Source organism: Triticum aestivum, chromosome 6A (assembly GCF_018294505.1).
Source record: "Triticum aestivum cultivar Chinese Spring chromosome 6A, IWGSC CS RefSeq v2.1, whole genome shotgun sequence".
Classification (NCBI taxonomy): domain Eukaryota; kingdom Viridiplantae; phylum Streptophyta; class Magnoliopsida; order Poales; family Poaceae; genus Triticum; species Triticum aestivum.
Window position 1 is genome coordinate 137,931,911 of NC_057809.1, and position 14,928 is coordinate 137,946,838.

Here is a 14,928-nt window from a genome sequence, read left to right on the forward strand (position 1 = left end):
AATGATTGAACTTCATATTCCTAATCACATTGGCTTGAGCACCTGTCAGGTGCTTAAGAGTGTCATACTTTCCCTGCAGCTTCATATTCCTAACCACATTGCCTTCAAGTTACCAACTTCTTTCTCTAGCTCAGCTATATTCACGACTACATTGTCCTTCTGCTCTTGCTGATAGCTTAACTCCATAGCCCTCTGCTCCTAGGCATCCAAAAGAGCATTCATCACCAACTAACTTCTGATGCGGAGCATTCTACGGTCATCCACATGGACCTACCATCGCCTCAACAAGAGCCAAGAGGACCCATGACACGAGCTAGAGCTGGAGCTCTCGAGACTGAGGTGACTTCTCTCCTTAGTGATATTACATATGATCCTCTCGAGACATGGCTACTACCTAAGTCTGAGATGTTGAACATGATTAGGTACCAAGAGGGCCCTCCCGAAGATGCACGTGAAGACGAACAAGTCCCCAAGTCCATGGATGAAGAGAACCAACGGAAGGAGCCAAGAACATCTCCCAAGCCCCGGACATCCGGCCGTGACCCCGGACATCCGGCCCTTGGAGCGTTGTCCACTACAGTTGCTCAACCACCAAGCGCCTACAGTCCTGGGACATCAGGCCCATCCCGAAGTCCCGAATATCTGGCCTCCTGCCCGGAAATCCGGACACCCCCGAACCCGAGAGCGACATGGCCAGCTTCACCAGCCCGGACATCCGGCCTCCTCAGCCAGGACATCCGGCCCTCCGCGAACGTCCGGACGTCAGGCCTCCCCTGTCTACGCACAGTGTAAGGGCTGAGGCCCGTGTACCCCTTCGCCCCCTAGAATATATATACTCTTCTCCTACCTACGTTTTAGGGTTAGCAAAGGATTAGCTCATATTTCGTGTGAGAGCTTTGCTCATCCACTTGGTTAACTTCTCCTCGGAGAAGATCCCCTAAGAGGATTCAAGACCCCTTTACGGGAAGAACCTCAAGACCTCCTCACGGAGAAGACCGGCTACCTTTGTATCGTCCCTAGTTGATCGTGTACCATGTGATCTCTTATGTACTCGAGGATCTAGCACATGTGTGACTATTTCTTGTTGGTTTAGTGTTTCTCTTTTGTTTCCCCCGGGTTTTCCCTCATTTCACTCCTCGTGTTCTTCGTGTTCATCGCGCGATCCGCTCCTATCGTGAAAGATCGGCCGATTAGGGTTCCACCCTACATCATCTTGGTATCAAGAGCCACGTCGATCACGATTTCGGAGCCTCCCCGTTGTGTTGGTAGCCTAGTTTTTGTTGATTTTGTCCCTAATTCGAAAATCCCCCACAAAAATAGCCCCAATTTTTTTTGTGATTTGTTGGTGTGATGCAGTTTTGTTGGATTTGATCCGCGGACTTCGTGTGTTGCAGGTAGATCTAGCTCTCCATCCACTTTTCCCCAATTTCCATCCACAAATTCCTCCGATTTTTTCCCGGATTTGACCTCTCCTCGCGAAGATCTTTCAATTCATCCACGGATCCAAAGCCCGGACATCCGGCCCCTGGCAGCATTACTTCCTCTCCACCGCCCGTTTTCCGCCCATATTTCGCCAAATTTTGTTCCGATGCCCACATATACTTCCGCATAGCACCACCATATACCGAATATCACCACCATCGCTTACCACTTCCAACTCCAACAATCTTGGTCCAATTTTCTTTGAGAATTTGAGTTGTGGTTCCGTGTCCTACTTGTGTTTCGGCTATTTAGGTACGGTTCGACATCAACATCACCGCCGCTCATCTTCGCCACGGACGCGTCATCAACAACGACCACCTCGACTACATGTTGGTATTCATGCCACCATTTTGACACCATACCGTATGCAAGAAACGGTAACCTCACCTTGGTATTGGACATATCATTCTTGCCATTACTTTGATAGCCATCATAGCCTTACTCCATTGCGTCGCTTACCCATCGAGACTAGCCATTGAGTATTGCCGGCAACGAGACTTGTGCACATTAGTGATCATACTTCCCATAGCATACATACATCATTGTTGCATATCTTGGTATCATCTCTTGTGTCACAAGGTTGTCATCACATACACAATTGCTATCTTGGTTTGTGAAGCATTGCATGAGAAAAGAGCTCAAACAACAAAGAGCCAAACAAGCTTTTAAGCAAAAAGGAAAGATAAGCAAAGAGCTTTTAAGCAAGAACCATAGCATCATACAACATTAAGATTGTCATACTAGATCATCTTGGATCATAGCATCGAAACACCATACATAGAGCGTACTTGGGATAGAAGTCGTCGCATTTTTGCTAAGTAGGTTGTGCACAAGTCTTTGTATCCGCCTATTGTGCAATCGTGCTAGCGTCTCTCTAGTGTTGTGCAACAAGTGCATTTTTGTGGATTCCACATTTTGGCTCATCCTTGGTTGCACGACCCCACTTATCTTTTTGCGTGTGTGTTTCCATGTACGGTATATTGCTTGGTCTACTTGTTGCATTGCAATCTTGCAAATCTTTTCCAACATTATTGAAGCTCACTTACAATTGCATCAAATTTTGTGCCACCATCATAACCAAGCTCCACCATAAGCTTTTTACTTGTGTAGGTGTGAGAAACCGACAAGAATTGGTACCAATTGTGCTATTTCCTTGTCCACATTGGAGTGATCATTGATCCACTTTCAACTTCGGTTAAGGTACATTTGGTATTCGTTCTTCTCCTTCTACCACTCACATTTTTCTCTTGGAATGATGGATAGGCCAAGTACTTCTACCAACCCACTCTTCATTGAGCACGACGACGATATGAACTCCTACGCCGCCAAGAGCCACCTCTTTGGTGCACAACGTGCTTTGCATCAAGAGCAACAAGCAATGAGTGAACGCATCGACAACCTCGCCGCCGACTTGTGGCTCTCCGAGCAATGTACAAGGGACTACTTCGACCACAAGCTCGACGATCACAAGCAAGAGAACGACGCAAGAATGGACAAGATTCACGCTTTGTTGCTCAACCGCTCTTCTTCCACTTTGTCCTCATCAAGAATGAGCCACTCAAGTCGACAATCCGACTTCACCCTCTCGGGCTCAAGTACATCGACATCGAACACTCTTCGACGTGCCACGCGCAATGATCCTCAAGCTCGCCTCAATCCTCTATGCGACACCAACTCTCAAGAGCACCGACTACGTCAAACCCAAGAGGCTTTTGCGCTAGCACAAGAACGGCAACGGCAATGCCAACATGAAGAGGAAGAGCGCGCACGTCTACACCAAGATGCACAAGATGTCGAGGCTCAACGCCAAGAACAACAACTCCGTGAAGCTCAAGAACTTGCGGCGCAACGTGAAGTTCAAGATTCAAGTCACGCCGTCGCCACACGTAATCGCAATCGGCGTCAACAAGAGGAAGCACTTCGCGAAGAGGTCCAAGAAAGGATTTACCAATCACGTGTGCATCGTCAAGTTCGTCCTCGAGCTCGACAAGCCCCTCCACAAGCTCCTCAAGAACCCCAAGGACATCAAGTTCACCAAGAGCATGAAGGCAATGAGAATCCTCCACGACAATACCAACATGAGGTCAACAACCCTCCTCGCCAAGAGCAACATGAGGTGGACAATCATCAACAACATGGGCGTCATCATCCTCGATCCCAACACAATGAAGAGCAATGCTATGGCAAGCTAAAGTTCACCATGCCCAAGTTCAATGGAAGCAACGATCCCGAAGAGTACCTATCATGGGCATTGAAGGTCGACAAAATCTTCCGTTTGCACAACTATGAAGAAGAGAACAAGATCGCAATGGCATCCCTTGAGTTCCAAGACTATGTCCTCATTTGGTGGGAACAAGTTATCGAGCGCCGAGAGGCAAGAGGTGAACCACCCATCACTACTTGGCCGCAAATGAAGGATGTCATGAGAGCACGCTTTGTGCCTACCTACGACAATCGTGACTTTTTCAAGAAACTCCAACTACTCAAGCAAGGAACCAAGAGCATTGAAGAGTACTACAAGGAGATGGAGATTGCCATGATAAGAGCCAATGTCACGAAAGATGATGAGCAAACAATGGCACATTTCTTGAATGGACTAAACCATCCTATCAAGAAGATCGCCGACTTCCAACCATACTCGAACCTCATTGAGCTCGTGCATCAAGCTATAAAAGTGGAACGTCAAGTGCAAGACGATTTCAAGTATGCCAAGTTCTCATCCAAGTCCTACGGCTTCTCCAACACCCAAGTTTCAATGACTGCAACACCATCTACCAAGCCTTCTACAAGCAACATCGACAAGTCGAGTTCCAAGAAAGCTTCGTTAACTCCAAGTCATCCTCCTACAACGAACAACTTCAAGCCGAGAGCTTCATCATCATCTACTCCAACCAATGAGACCGTCAAGACAAGTTCCTTCAAATGCTTCACATGTGGAGGCCGAGGCCACAAGTCCTATGAGTGCACCAACAAGTGGACCATGATCTTCAACGACGACGGCACCTACGACTCGATGAGTGAAGGAGAAATGGACGCTCTTGAGCACGTCTCCATGCACCGGCAAGTGAACGATGAAGATTCAAGTCCCGCTCTTGTTGTATCCAAGGTCTTGACTCTCCAACATCACCAAGAAGAAGACCAACGATGCCACATCTTTCATACCAAGGCCGACATCAATGGATGATCCGTCAAGGTCATCATCGATGGAGGGAGTTGTCATAACCTCGCAAGTGAAGAACTTTGCTCCAAACTCCAATTTCCCAAGATGAAGCACCCACATCCATACAAAGTGCAATGGCTTAGCGACTCCGGCACTATCCAAGTCGAGCATCGAGTACAAGTCTCCTTCAAAATCGGCGCCTACGAAGACACCTTAGAGTGCGACGTCGTTCCAATGACCGTTTGCCACCTCCTCCTTGGACGCCCATGGCAATTTGATAGAGGAGTCATCCACAATGGCCGAACGAACCACTACATCTTCAAGATGAAGGGAAATGAGTACGTACTTCGTCCCATGTCTCCAAGCCAAGTGGTCGCCGACAAGCAAGCCACCCATCGTGGAGAGCATAGTGAGAGAGCGAACCACCAAAAAGAGAGTGAGTGCCACAAGCCAAAATCGAGCACCTCCACGATGAGCGACAAGAAAAATTTGGTCCTATTTGCCACCAAAAGTGAGATAAGAGGAGTGTGTGAGAACCCATCTAGTGTCCTACACTACGTCCTTTTGTGCAAGGACAATGAAACACAAGCTAGCACCTCTCACACTCTATCTTTAGTGTTATCTTCTCTTTTGCAGGAATTTCATGATGTTTTCCCCGACGAGCTACCTTCGGGACTACCTCCACTACGAGGCATCGAGCACCGCATCGACCTCATCCCCGGAGCACCTCTTCCGAACAAAGCTCCCTACCGCGTCAACCCCAAAGAAACCAAAGAAATACAAAGGCAAGTAAACCATCTCATAGACCATGGACATGTGCATGAAAGTTTGAGCCCTTGTGCCTTCCCGGTCATTCTTGTGCCAAAACGAGACGGTAGCTTTCGCATGTGCTCCGATTGTAGACCTATCAATGCTATCATCATTCGCTATAGGTATCCCATTCCACGCCTTGATGATATGCTTGATGAACTTAGTGGTGCCACTATATTTTCCAAAATTGATCTTAAGAGTGGTTACTATCAAATCCGCATACAAGAGGGTGATGAATGGAAAACCGCTTTCAAAACCAAGTTTGGGTTGTATGAGTGGTTAGTCATGCCTATGGGTCTATCGGAAGCACCGAGTACATTTATGCGTCTTATGAATCATGTCTTTCGCCCTTACATTGGTGTGTTTGTTGTGGTCTACTTTGATGATATCCTTGTTTTTAGCAAGTCTCTCAAAGAGCATGTCACCCATGTCCGCACCGTTTTACAAACTCTTCGAAAAGAGCGTCTCTATGCTAATATGGAGAAATGCCTTTTTGGTGTTTATAAGCTTGTTTTCTTGGGTTTTGTTGTCTCTTCTAAGGGTGTTCATGTTGACGAGTCTAAGATCAATGCTATTAAGACTTGGCCACAACCAACCAACTTGCAACAAGTGCCTAGCTTTGCAGGTTTCTATCGTCGCTTTGTGAAAGATTTTAGCACCATTGCTTTTGCCTTTGCATGCTTTGAGCAAGAAGAATGCGCCTTTTGTTTGGGGACCATCCCAAGATACCGCTTTCAATGAGCTTAAGAATTTGCTTACTCATGCTCCCGTGCTTGCATTACCTAACTTTGAAAAACCCTTTGAGATTCATTGCGATGCTAGCGGTAACGGCATAGGAGGTGTGTTAACGCAAGAGAAGCGCCCCATAGCTTACTTTAGTGAGAAACTTTCCGGAGCGCAACTCAATTACCCCATATATGACAAAGAGCTATATGTTTTAGTCCGCGTTTTGCATGAATGGGAACACTATCTTCGCCCTCATGAATTTATCATTCATATCGATCATGAAACGCTCAAGTACCTTAGGGGCCAAACCAAGTTGAACAAGCGTCATGCTAAATGGAGTGAATTTATTGAGTCTTTTCCTTATGTCACCAAGTACATTAAAGGTAAGTAAAATATTGTTGCAGATGCCCTTTCCCGCATATGCATGCTTTTTACTTAACTTGAGTTGAATGTCATTGGCTTTGAGCACATAAAAGACTTGTATGAGCATGATCCTACTTTTGCTACTCCTTATGCCAAGTGCTTGCCGCATACCTCTTGGGAACGCTATTACATCAAATATTGATATCTTATGAGAGCTAACAAGCTTTGCATCCCCGAGTCTTCTCTCCGTTTGTTGCTTTTGAAGGAATCTCATGGAGGAGGCTTAATGGGACATTTTGGACGCGACAAGACTTTTGCTACGCTCTCCAAGAACTACTATTGGCCCAAGATGTTTCGTGACGTCAATCGCTTCACCAACTGATGCTCTACATGTCGCAAAGCTAAGTCTAAAGCTCAATCCTATGGCCTTTACATGCCTCTACTAATTCCACACCAACCATGTGAAGACATTAGCATGGATTTTGTACTTGGCTTGCCTAGGACTAAAAATGGGAAGGATTCGATATTTGTCGTTGTGGACCGATTCTCAAAAATGGCACATTTCATTCCTTGCAACAAGATATACGATGCTTCACATGTTGCCAATCTCTTTTGTAGGGAAATTTTGCGTCTTCATGGATTGCCAAAGACGATCGTCTCGGACCGCGACGTCAAGTTCCTTAGCTATTTTTGGAAGACCCTATGCGCCAAGCTCGGAATCAAGCTACTCTTCTCCACGGCTTACCATCCTCAAACCGACGGCCAAACGGAGGTGACAAACCGCACACTCTCCGCTCTACTTCGAGTACTCATCAAGAAGAACATCAAGGAGTGGGAGGAGTGCCTACCTATCGCTGAGTTCGCCTACAACCGCGTAAGACACTCAACAACCGGCAAGTCCCCCTTCGAGGTCGTCTACGGATTCAACCCTTTGTCCCCATTGGACATTCTCCCTCTACCACTACAAGAGCGCATCAATATGGATGCAGTGCACGTGTGAACCATCTCAAGACGGTGCATGAGGATACAAGGCAAACCATCGAGCGCCAAGTACAACGACTTGCAACCAAGCGCAACATCAACAAGCACCCCATGGTATTCAACATTGGAGATCTTGTGTGGCTACACCTTCGCAAGGACCGCTTCCCCAACGAACGCAAGTCCAAACTTCGACCACGAGCGGATGGACCCTCCAAGGTGCTTGAACGCTACAACAACAATGCCTACCAGATCGACATCCCGCTCAACAAGTACTCCGTGAGCGACATCTTCAACATCGAAGATCTCTCGCCCTACCATGGTGATGAGGATTTCGATCTGAGGTCGGATCTTCCCCAATGGAGGGGAGATGATGCGGAGCATCCTACGGTCATCCCCATGGACCTACCATCGCCTCAACAAGAGCCAAGAGGACCCATGACACGAGTTAGAGCTAGAGCTCTCGAGACCGAGGTGACTTCTCTCCTTAGTGATATTACATATGATCCTCTCGAGACATGGCTACTACCTAAGTCCGAGACGTTGTACATGATTAGGTACCAAGAGGGCCCTCCTGAAGATGCACGTGAAGACGGACAAGTCCCCAAGTCCACGGATGAAGAGAACCAACGGAAGGAGCCAAGAACATCTCCCAGGCCCCGAACATCCGGCTGTGACCTCGGACATCCGGCCCCTGGAGCGTCGTCCACTACAGCTGCTCAACCACCAAGCGCCTACAGGCCCCGGACATCCGGCCCCGCAAGCCCGGACATCCGGCCCTTCCTGAGGTCCCGGATATCCGGCCCCCTGCCCGGAAATCCGGACACCCCCGAACCCGAGAGCGACATGGCTAGCTTCACCAGCCCAGACATCCGGCCTCCTCAGCCTGGACATCCGGCCCTCCGCGAACGCCCGGACATCCAGCCCGACGCCCGGACGTCCGGCCTCCCTTGTCTGCGCACAGTGTAAGGGCCGAGGCCCGTGTACCCCTTCGCCCCCTAGACTATATATACTCTTCTCCTACCTACATTTTAGGGTTAGCAAAGGATTAGCTCATATTTCACGTGAGAGCTTTGCTCATCCACTTGGTTACCTTCTCCTCGGAGACAGCGCCTCCTCGGAGAAGATCCCCCAAGCGGATTCAAGACCCCTTTACGGGAAGAACCTCAAGACCTCCTCACGAAGAAGACCGGCTACCTTTGTATCGTCCCTAGTTGATCGTGTACCGTGTGATCTCTTATGTACTCGAGGATCTAGCACATGTGTGACTATTTCTTGTTGGTTTAGTGTTTCTCTTGTGTTTCCCTCGGGTTTTCCCTTGTTTCCCTCCTCGTGTTCTTCGTGTTCATCGCGGGATCCGCTCCTATCGTGAAAGATCGGCCGATTAGGGTTCCACCCTACATCAACTTCTCATAGTTTTCCTATAGTTTTTGCTTCTCTTCAGTCAGGTGGTGAATTGTAAATGAACTCTCAAGATTGTCAGTGGTCCTAGCTACCTTACTCTCCTCATACATATCCCACAACTTGGTCAATGCCTTCTCCATTGAGTCTGGCCGTTCAAAATCAATCCATTGAACTACTCCATAATTTATGCCTTCCTATAAAACAAACAACAAACCATTAAAGAATAAGCTAAGTGAGTGGTATGTACAAACTGCAGTGCCATGCCCACTCTTAACATAAACAAATAGCACTGTAGGTAGACAATAGGTAGTATTATAGAGACTGCTGGAATCAACATGTTTATTAAAGGCATCCACTGTTAAAGAGGTTCAATAATCAATGACCATTGCCATCAGCTTTTTAATTAAGCACTTACCACAATAAACAATGACTACCATGCACTAATGACAACACAGGCCTAAACAAAGACCAATCACTTAACAAAGCTAAACAACTTGATAAAACAAAGCATCAAGCACTAACCAGATCAAACAATGTGGACCAAGCATTAATACATCCAATGAGCAGTTTCCACTAAACATGTTCTGAAGCATACCTTCTGAGAACATCCAAGAAACCTCATGCCGATGTGCATCCCTTCAAATGCAACAAAAGCGCTCTGCCGACTCGTCGTGTTCGCACAACACACTGACATCTGCGTCAGTGCCGCATAAATTTGGATCGTGCATGGTAGCAGGAATCTGCGGGAGCAAACAAAGAAATCCCTAGGTTTAGATCGAGCTGATTCACAAAATCCCCAATACACTAACCCTAACCCTAACCCTAGCTCTAGCTCTCTAACAAACTGACCTTGATGATGCCATCGCAGAAGGAGGTGTCGTTCACGACTAAATCCTCATTGGTATCGTCATCGTTCCACGACACCATGGTACAATGGAGCAGCAGGACGACGACCGGCGGTTGGGGTGGTTGCGAGGGAGAAGAATAGAGAGTGAGGAAAGGGCGAGCCAGATGCAAGTGATGTGAGGAGAGGGTCGGTTCGATGCGGTTTTGACCCAGACGACGCGTCCGATATAACTGTAGTGCCGTTAGACGGCGTCAGATCGGGGCTGTTATGCCACATTACCAAAACAGAGCCCCACCTGCCATAATAGAGCTTAAAATGCTCAAATATATGGTTCAGTGCTTTTTGCAAATGATTAGGCAAAAAATTGGTGTTTTCTGCAACATTTTCGTAGAAGAGTGTTTTCTGCAACCCTACGCTTCAATGTGGTGTTTCTTTTTGCAACCACTCCTTCTTGCCATCCTCTAATTCTTAAACGAGATGCAACAAGACGAGGTGCTCGACATCATCGTCTAACGCAATTCCTCTATGCCAGAACCATCTGACCGTGGCAACGACGATGAACTCCTATAAATATACATCTAAAAAAATCCACAATTTAATCTACATATCACCTGTCTCCTAAAATTAAAACTGACGGAAACCACCAGAAAAATTATCTTCGGCCGCAAGGACAACGCTTCTTCCCATCGACGGTGGTAGCAAATCCGTCCCCTACTTCCACATGGTTGCGCGCCCCCAAACTCACGGCGCCCAGCAGGCATGGCTGCTGCGAGCATGAATTCACGGCTCAATCACGCTCGAAGCAGCCTCTTCTGACCGCAACAAGGCCTCGCGCGGAGCTCCGCTGCGGATCAATGGTAGCTGCGGCCACGCGTGCAGGAAGGAATGGCCACCCGCGAGCTCCCAAAGTGGTGGAAAAGATGCAACAGACGACGAGGAGCTACTTGATGGCGCGGCGTGGCCAGGGGCAGCAGGAATCGACATCGAGATATGGTGGCGACGACGGCGGAATGGAGGGCGTGAGCTGAAACTTTCACCCCGCCAAAATTTCCTAGCGATTGGGGAAACAGAAGGCCAAAACTGGACATATGCGGCACTGGGGCCAAAGGCCCTGTTTGGTTCTGTTGTGGATTTCTAAAAGTAGTTGTGAAAAATCTGCTGTGGAAAAACACTTGTGGAAAATCTGATGTGAAAAAGATGTAGGTCATTTGGCAAACCAGCTGGTACGGCTTTTTCAGATTTTGGCCCGCAGCGAAATCAGATTTTGAAAAGCACGTCCTGAGCTGCTTCCGCTTTTGGTTCAGATTTTGACAGCGGATTTCTAGAATCAGATTCTGCTGGGTTCGCCCTTTGGTTCAAATTCTGTTGCGCGGCAGCGGAATCCGTCAATAAAAGCTGAAATATCCTGCTTCACCGATTGTTTTTTTTTTCAGACCTCCGGAACCTGCACGGGTCAATTTTTCGTCCCCAACAAATTTGCGTGTTCGGGTCGGCCCGTTGGAGGGCCCGGTTCCCCCGCCGCCTGCCGTGTATCCAGCTCCTCCTTGCGCCTTCTCAAAAAAAAAAAAAAGCTCCTCCTTGCGCCGTCGCCATCGCCGTCGAGGTCCTCATACGAGGATCAAGCGGTGCTTGAGCTCCCATCCCGAATCGACGCAACAGCTCCTTGTCGAGCTGCGATCCGCAATCGAGCGGCTCCTCTCGGAATCGCAGTCCCCGATCAAAGCGGCCACCCTCTTTAGTCGCAATCCGCAATCGAAGCACTACAATCAGAAACAGGTCCTCTCTCGATTTCATTCTCCTAGTTGCCACCGGAGGCGGGGTCCAAGCCGCCGTATATCTGCCCGGGCGGGCACCGCGGGAAGCCACTTGTTTTTAGTGGAGATCAGCAACTCCCGGCGGACATTTGGCGACCCCGGCGACCATCCGTCTCGGCCCTCGGCAAGTCCTCATCTTCATGGCGGTGAGTTTCTCCTCCTGACCCTCTTCCTTTCGCTAGACTCTCTTGCAACATCACCCGCGAAAAAAATTACTAGGAATGAAAATAAGTAGGAACCATAATCAGAAGTCGTGTTCAAAATTGTGTCTTTCTTGTGGACATTATAGAATCTGTGTGATTAAAATTGTTTTTTCCTGTGGGTAAGTACAAAAATTGCATATCAAAATTGCATCTTTTATGGGTAATTATTACCTCCGTCCCAAAAAGCTTGTCTTAGATTTGTGTCTTTCTATTTTGGGACGGAAGGGGGTATGAATTTTGTATAATCAAAATTGCATCTTTCTTTATGGTAGTAAAAAAAATTATACACTAAAACTTGCATCGTCCATGGGAAAGTATAAAAATTTTATCTTTGTTTGTGGGAAATATCAAAATTGCATCTGTGATGAGGCTAATAAGAAATCAACTCTGGTTCCTTTCCGTATGAAATGTAGGAGGGCAATGAAGATGATAGGCTCAGCAAGTTGCCTGATGACCTTTTGCTCAACATTGTCGAGCGACTTGATATTGCTGACGCGTCACGAACCACCATCCTCGCCAGACGTTGGAAGGACGTCCCAGCTAGACTCTCAAAAGTCATTATAAGGGCGGGTTCTTTTGAGTCCAAGCATACAATGAGCAAGTTAACCAAAGATGATATAGTTCGGTCCAACACCACCATTCTGGATGTAACCTGGAGCATACTGGAAAGGAAGGCTGGAAGTCTATACACCATTCAGCTGTTGTGCATGCAATTCTACTTGGGAGATGAGTCCATTTTCATTGGCCAGACTGTTGCCAACAGCATAGCAACACAAAAGGTTGCTTCAGTTGACTTCACAATCTTGACGAAGGTGCGTAGAAATTGTACCAAGGATGACCTTGTCACAAATGGGAGGCAGTTCATGTCATTCTTTGATTCATGTCCAAACACATTTGGTTGTCTTGCACGCCTCACTCTAGAGAATTTGAGGTTAGGAGAATCAGCGTTCCCCAAAATTTTTAGTATATGCAAGCAACTGGAGTTCCTCTTCCTCCACAATTGTGACATGGGTATTCAGTCTTTGCTGGAAGTGGAACACCCGCAACTCAGTGAACTAGTGATTGCCAGCGGCTGCTTTAAGAGGGTTCATCTGGGCACCAAAGCTCACAATAGTGAAATTTAGTATTTTTAGATCAAAAGATGATCCCTTCTGTCTTGGCTATGTTCCACTGCTCCAGACTGTGAGCATCATTAATACTGCTCTCTCTTGGCAGAAGATGCTCAAGTTAAGTGAGTTGCTTGGTAAGACTGCCATAAGCAACCTGCATTTGAACTTCAGAAGCGAAAAGGTTAGTCAAAAGGCCCTCAATGTTGTCAGTGATGTGTGTATGTTTGGCTGGCATGTTGTAATCATTACTTGTGGTTAACATAAGTCTGGATTATCCCTCTTCTGCAGATTTGGGTCAAACCGGAAGGTCGAAGGCAATTGTTACCTGTGTTCCACAAACTTAGGATTGTGAATTTGCTTAACATTCCTGAAGAATGCGATCTGACTTGGACAATGTTCCTACTCGAAGGTGCACCCAACCTTAAGGAACTACGCATCGTGGTGAACTCTTGCACCAATTCTCTTCTTCATTGTCTCATTTTCGAAGTTCAAACTTTTTTTAACAGTTAGGAATTAATATTTTCTTGACCTGATTGAGTGCAAGTGCGGGATCATTTATGTTTAGTGGTAACAGGGGAGCAGAGGAAGAATGGCGCATTTAGCGAGGAGAAGGACAAGGGACTGGAGTGGGAACCATCTGCATCTGATTTCAAGCACCACAACCTTGCTGGGCTCAGTATCTATGGGAGGTTTCAAGCAGAAGACAAACTCGTGAGCTATGCCAGGAGCATCATGCAAGCAGCAGTGAATCTGGAGGACATAAAGCTATACAAGAGTCCAGTGTGTCAAAGGTGCAAGCACATGCGCCAGGAGTGGACATTGGAGGAGAAGTCATCGCTTGGCTACAAAATCAAAGAGGGGATGCCCTCGCTCGTCCAGATCCACTTCCCGAGTTTAGGGGAAGTCTTTTTTTAGAAGAAATAATACTCTTGGTCTGCAAGCTGCAGCTGACAGGAACTGTTGTATTATGCATGGATTAATTGTCACCGTTGAACCTTTTCAATCAGATGGTACCGTCAAGGAGGATAATGTACTCTTATCCTTATTGTTAAGTATATTTTGTCCAGTGGAAATTGTGGATATTTCTCTTATTCGTTTTCATTGTGAAATCTCTTAAATCACTGGATGTGGTTGCCGGGCTTGATGGATGTGGTTGCCGGCGATCTCCAGTTGTGATGGAGCAATGCCAAGACGCCATATCTTGCACATACTACTTGTTGCAGCGTTACCCTTCTAAGTTTACCGGACTCGATAAGGCATTAAGTGTCTTTGATAAAGCATTAAGTGTCTTTAAGATTGCTGTTAGGACAATACTGCAATTCAGGTTTTGAGTATATCACTTATTCCTGTGCAGAATGGTATTTGTTTTAAGCAGAGTAGAAAAATGTTCAGTGTTAATTTGTTGTGTATATATGAGTAGCTCAAAACTTGTTGCCAAAAATAGAATAACTCACGTCTTTGCTCGAACTAGACAAGAAAGACCCATTAATCTTTCCTTGAAATAGATTGTCTTTGTCGCATAAGGACTACAGAAAAATTTACATCAAGACATGTCAAAGATACAGGATATAGTATACAGTTTTATTGTTTGGTCTAAAATAAATACACGTACAAACTTTTTCATATATGTAATTTGTATGTACTGCCTCATAAATCATTTATGTTTTTGTAGAACAGATGGTCCATCAGATGGAAGCATCACGCGGCATTGTAGGCATCGATGAAGGATGATGTGCACTCAAATACAAGGACTTATGATGGTGTCCAATGACTCAGTAATATGAAAAAATAATCTATTTTGCAGCTGGTTATTGGTTGCTGATTGGAGAGGAACAAGTACAATGATTGTCTACAAGATGTTTGGTTCATATTTCCTGGTTGATGGATTCAAACCCCTCTTTTCTCCATGAATGTCTGCAATTCGAACATGTAAAAGTTTCTGGAACTTCAACCACGTATGTATTTAGGCCAATCATTAGTAGTGCATATAAAGGCATGGTCCTCAACCAGACAAACAAACAATTTTTTAATC

At 46.5% G+C, this 14,928-nt stretch overlaps 1 pseudogene across 1 annotated transcript; it reads left to right on the plus strand.

Annotated features, from left to right (window-relative positions):
* Positions 1 to 11,272: 11,272 nt before the first annotated feature.
* Positions 11,273 to 13,969, plus strand: LOC123132507 (F-box/FBD/LRR-repeat protein At3g52680-like; annotated as a pseudogene). The gene is made up of 4 exons (XR_006464790.1): positions 11,273 to 11,730; positions 12,201 to 13,077; positions 13,185 to 13,337; positions 13,479 to 13,969. The product of XR_006464790.1 is annotated as an F-box/FBD/LRR-repeat protein At3g52680-like (transcript).
* Positions 13,970 to 14,928: the final 959 nt, after the last annotated feature.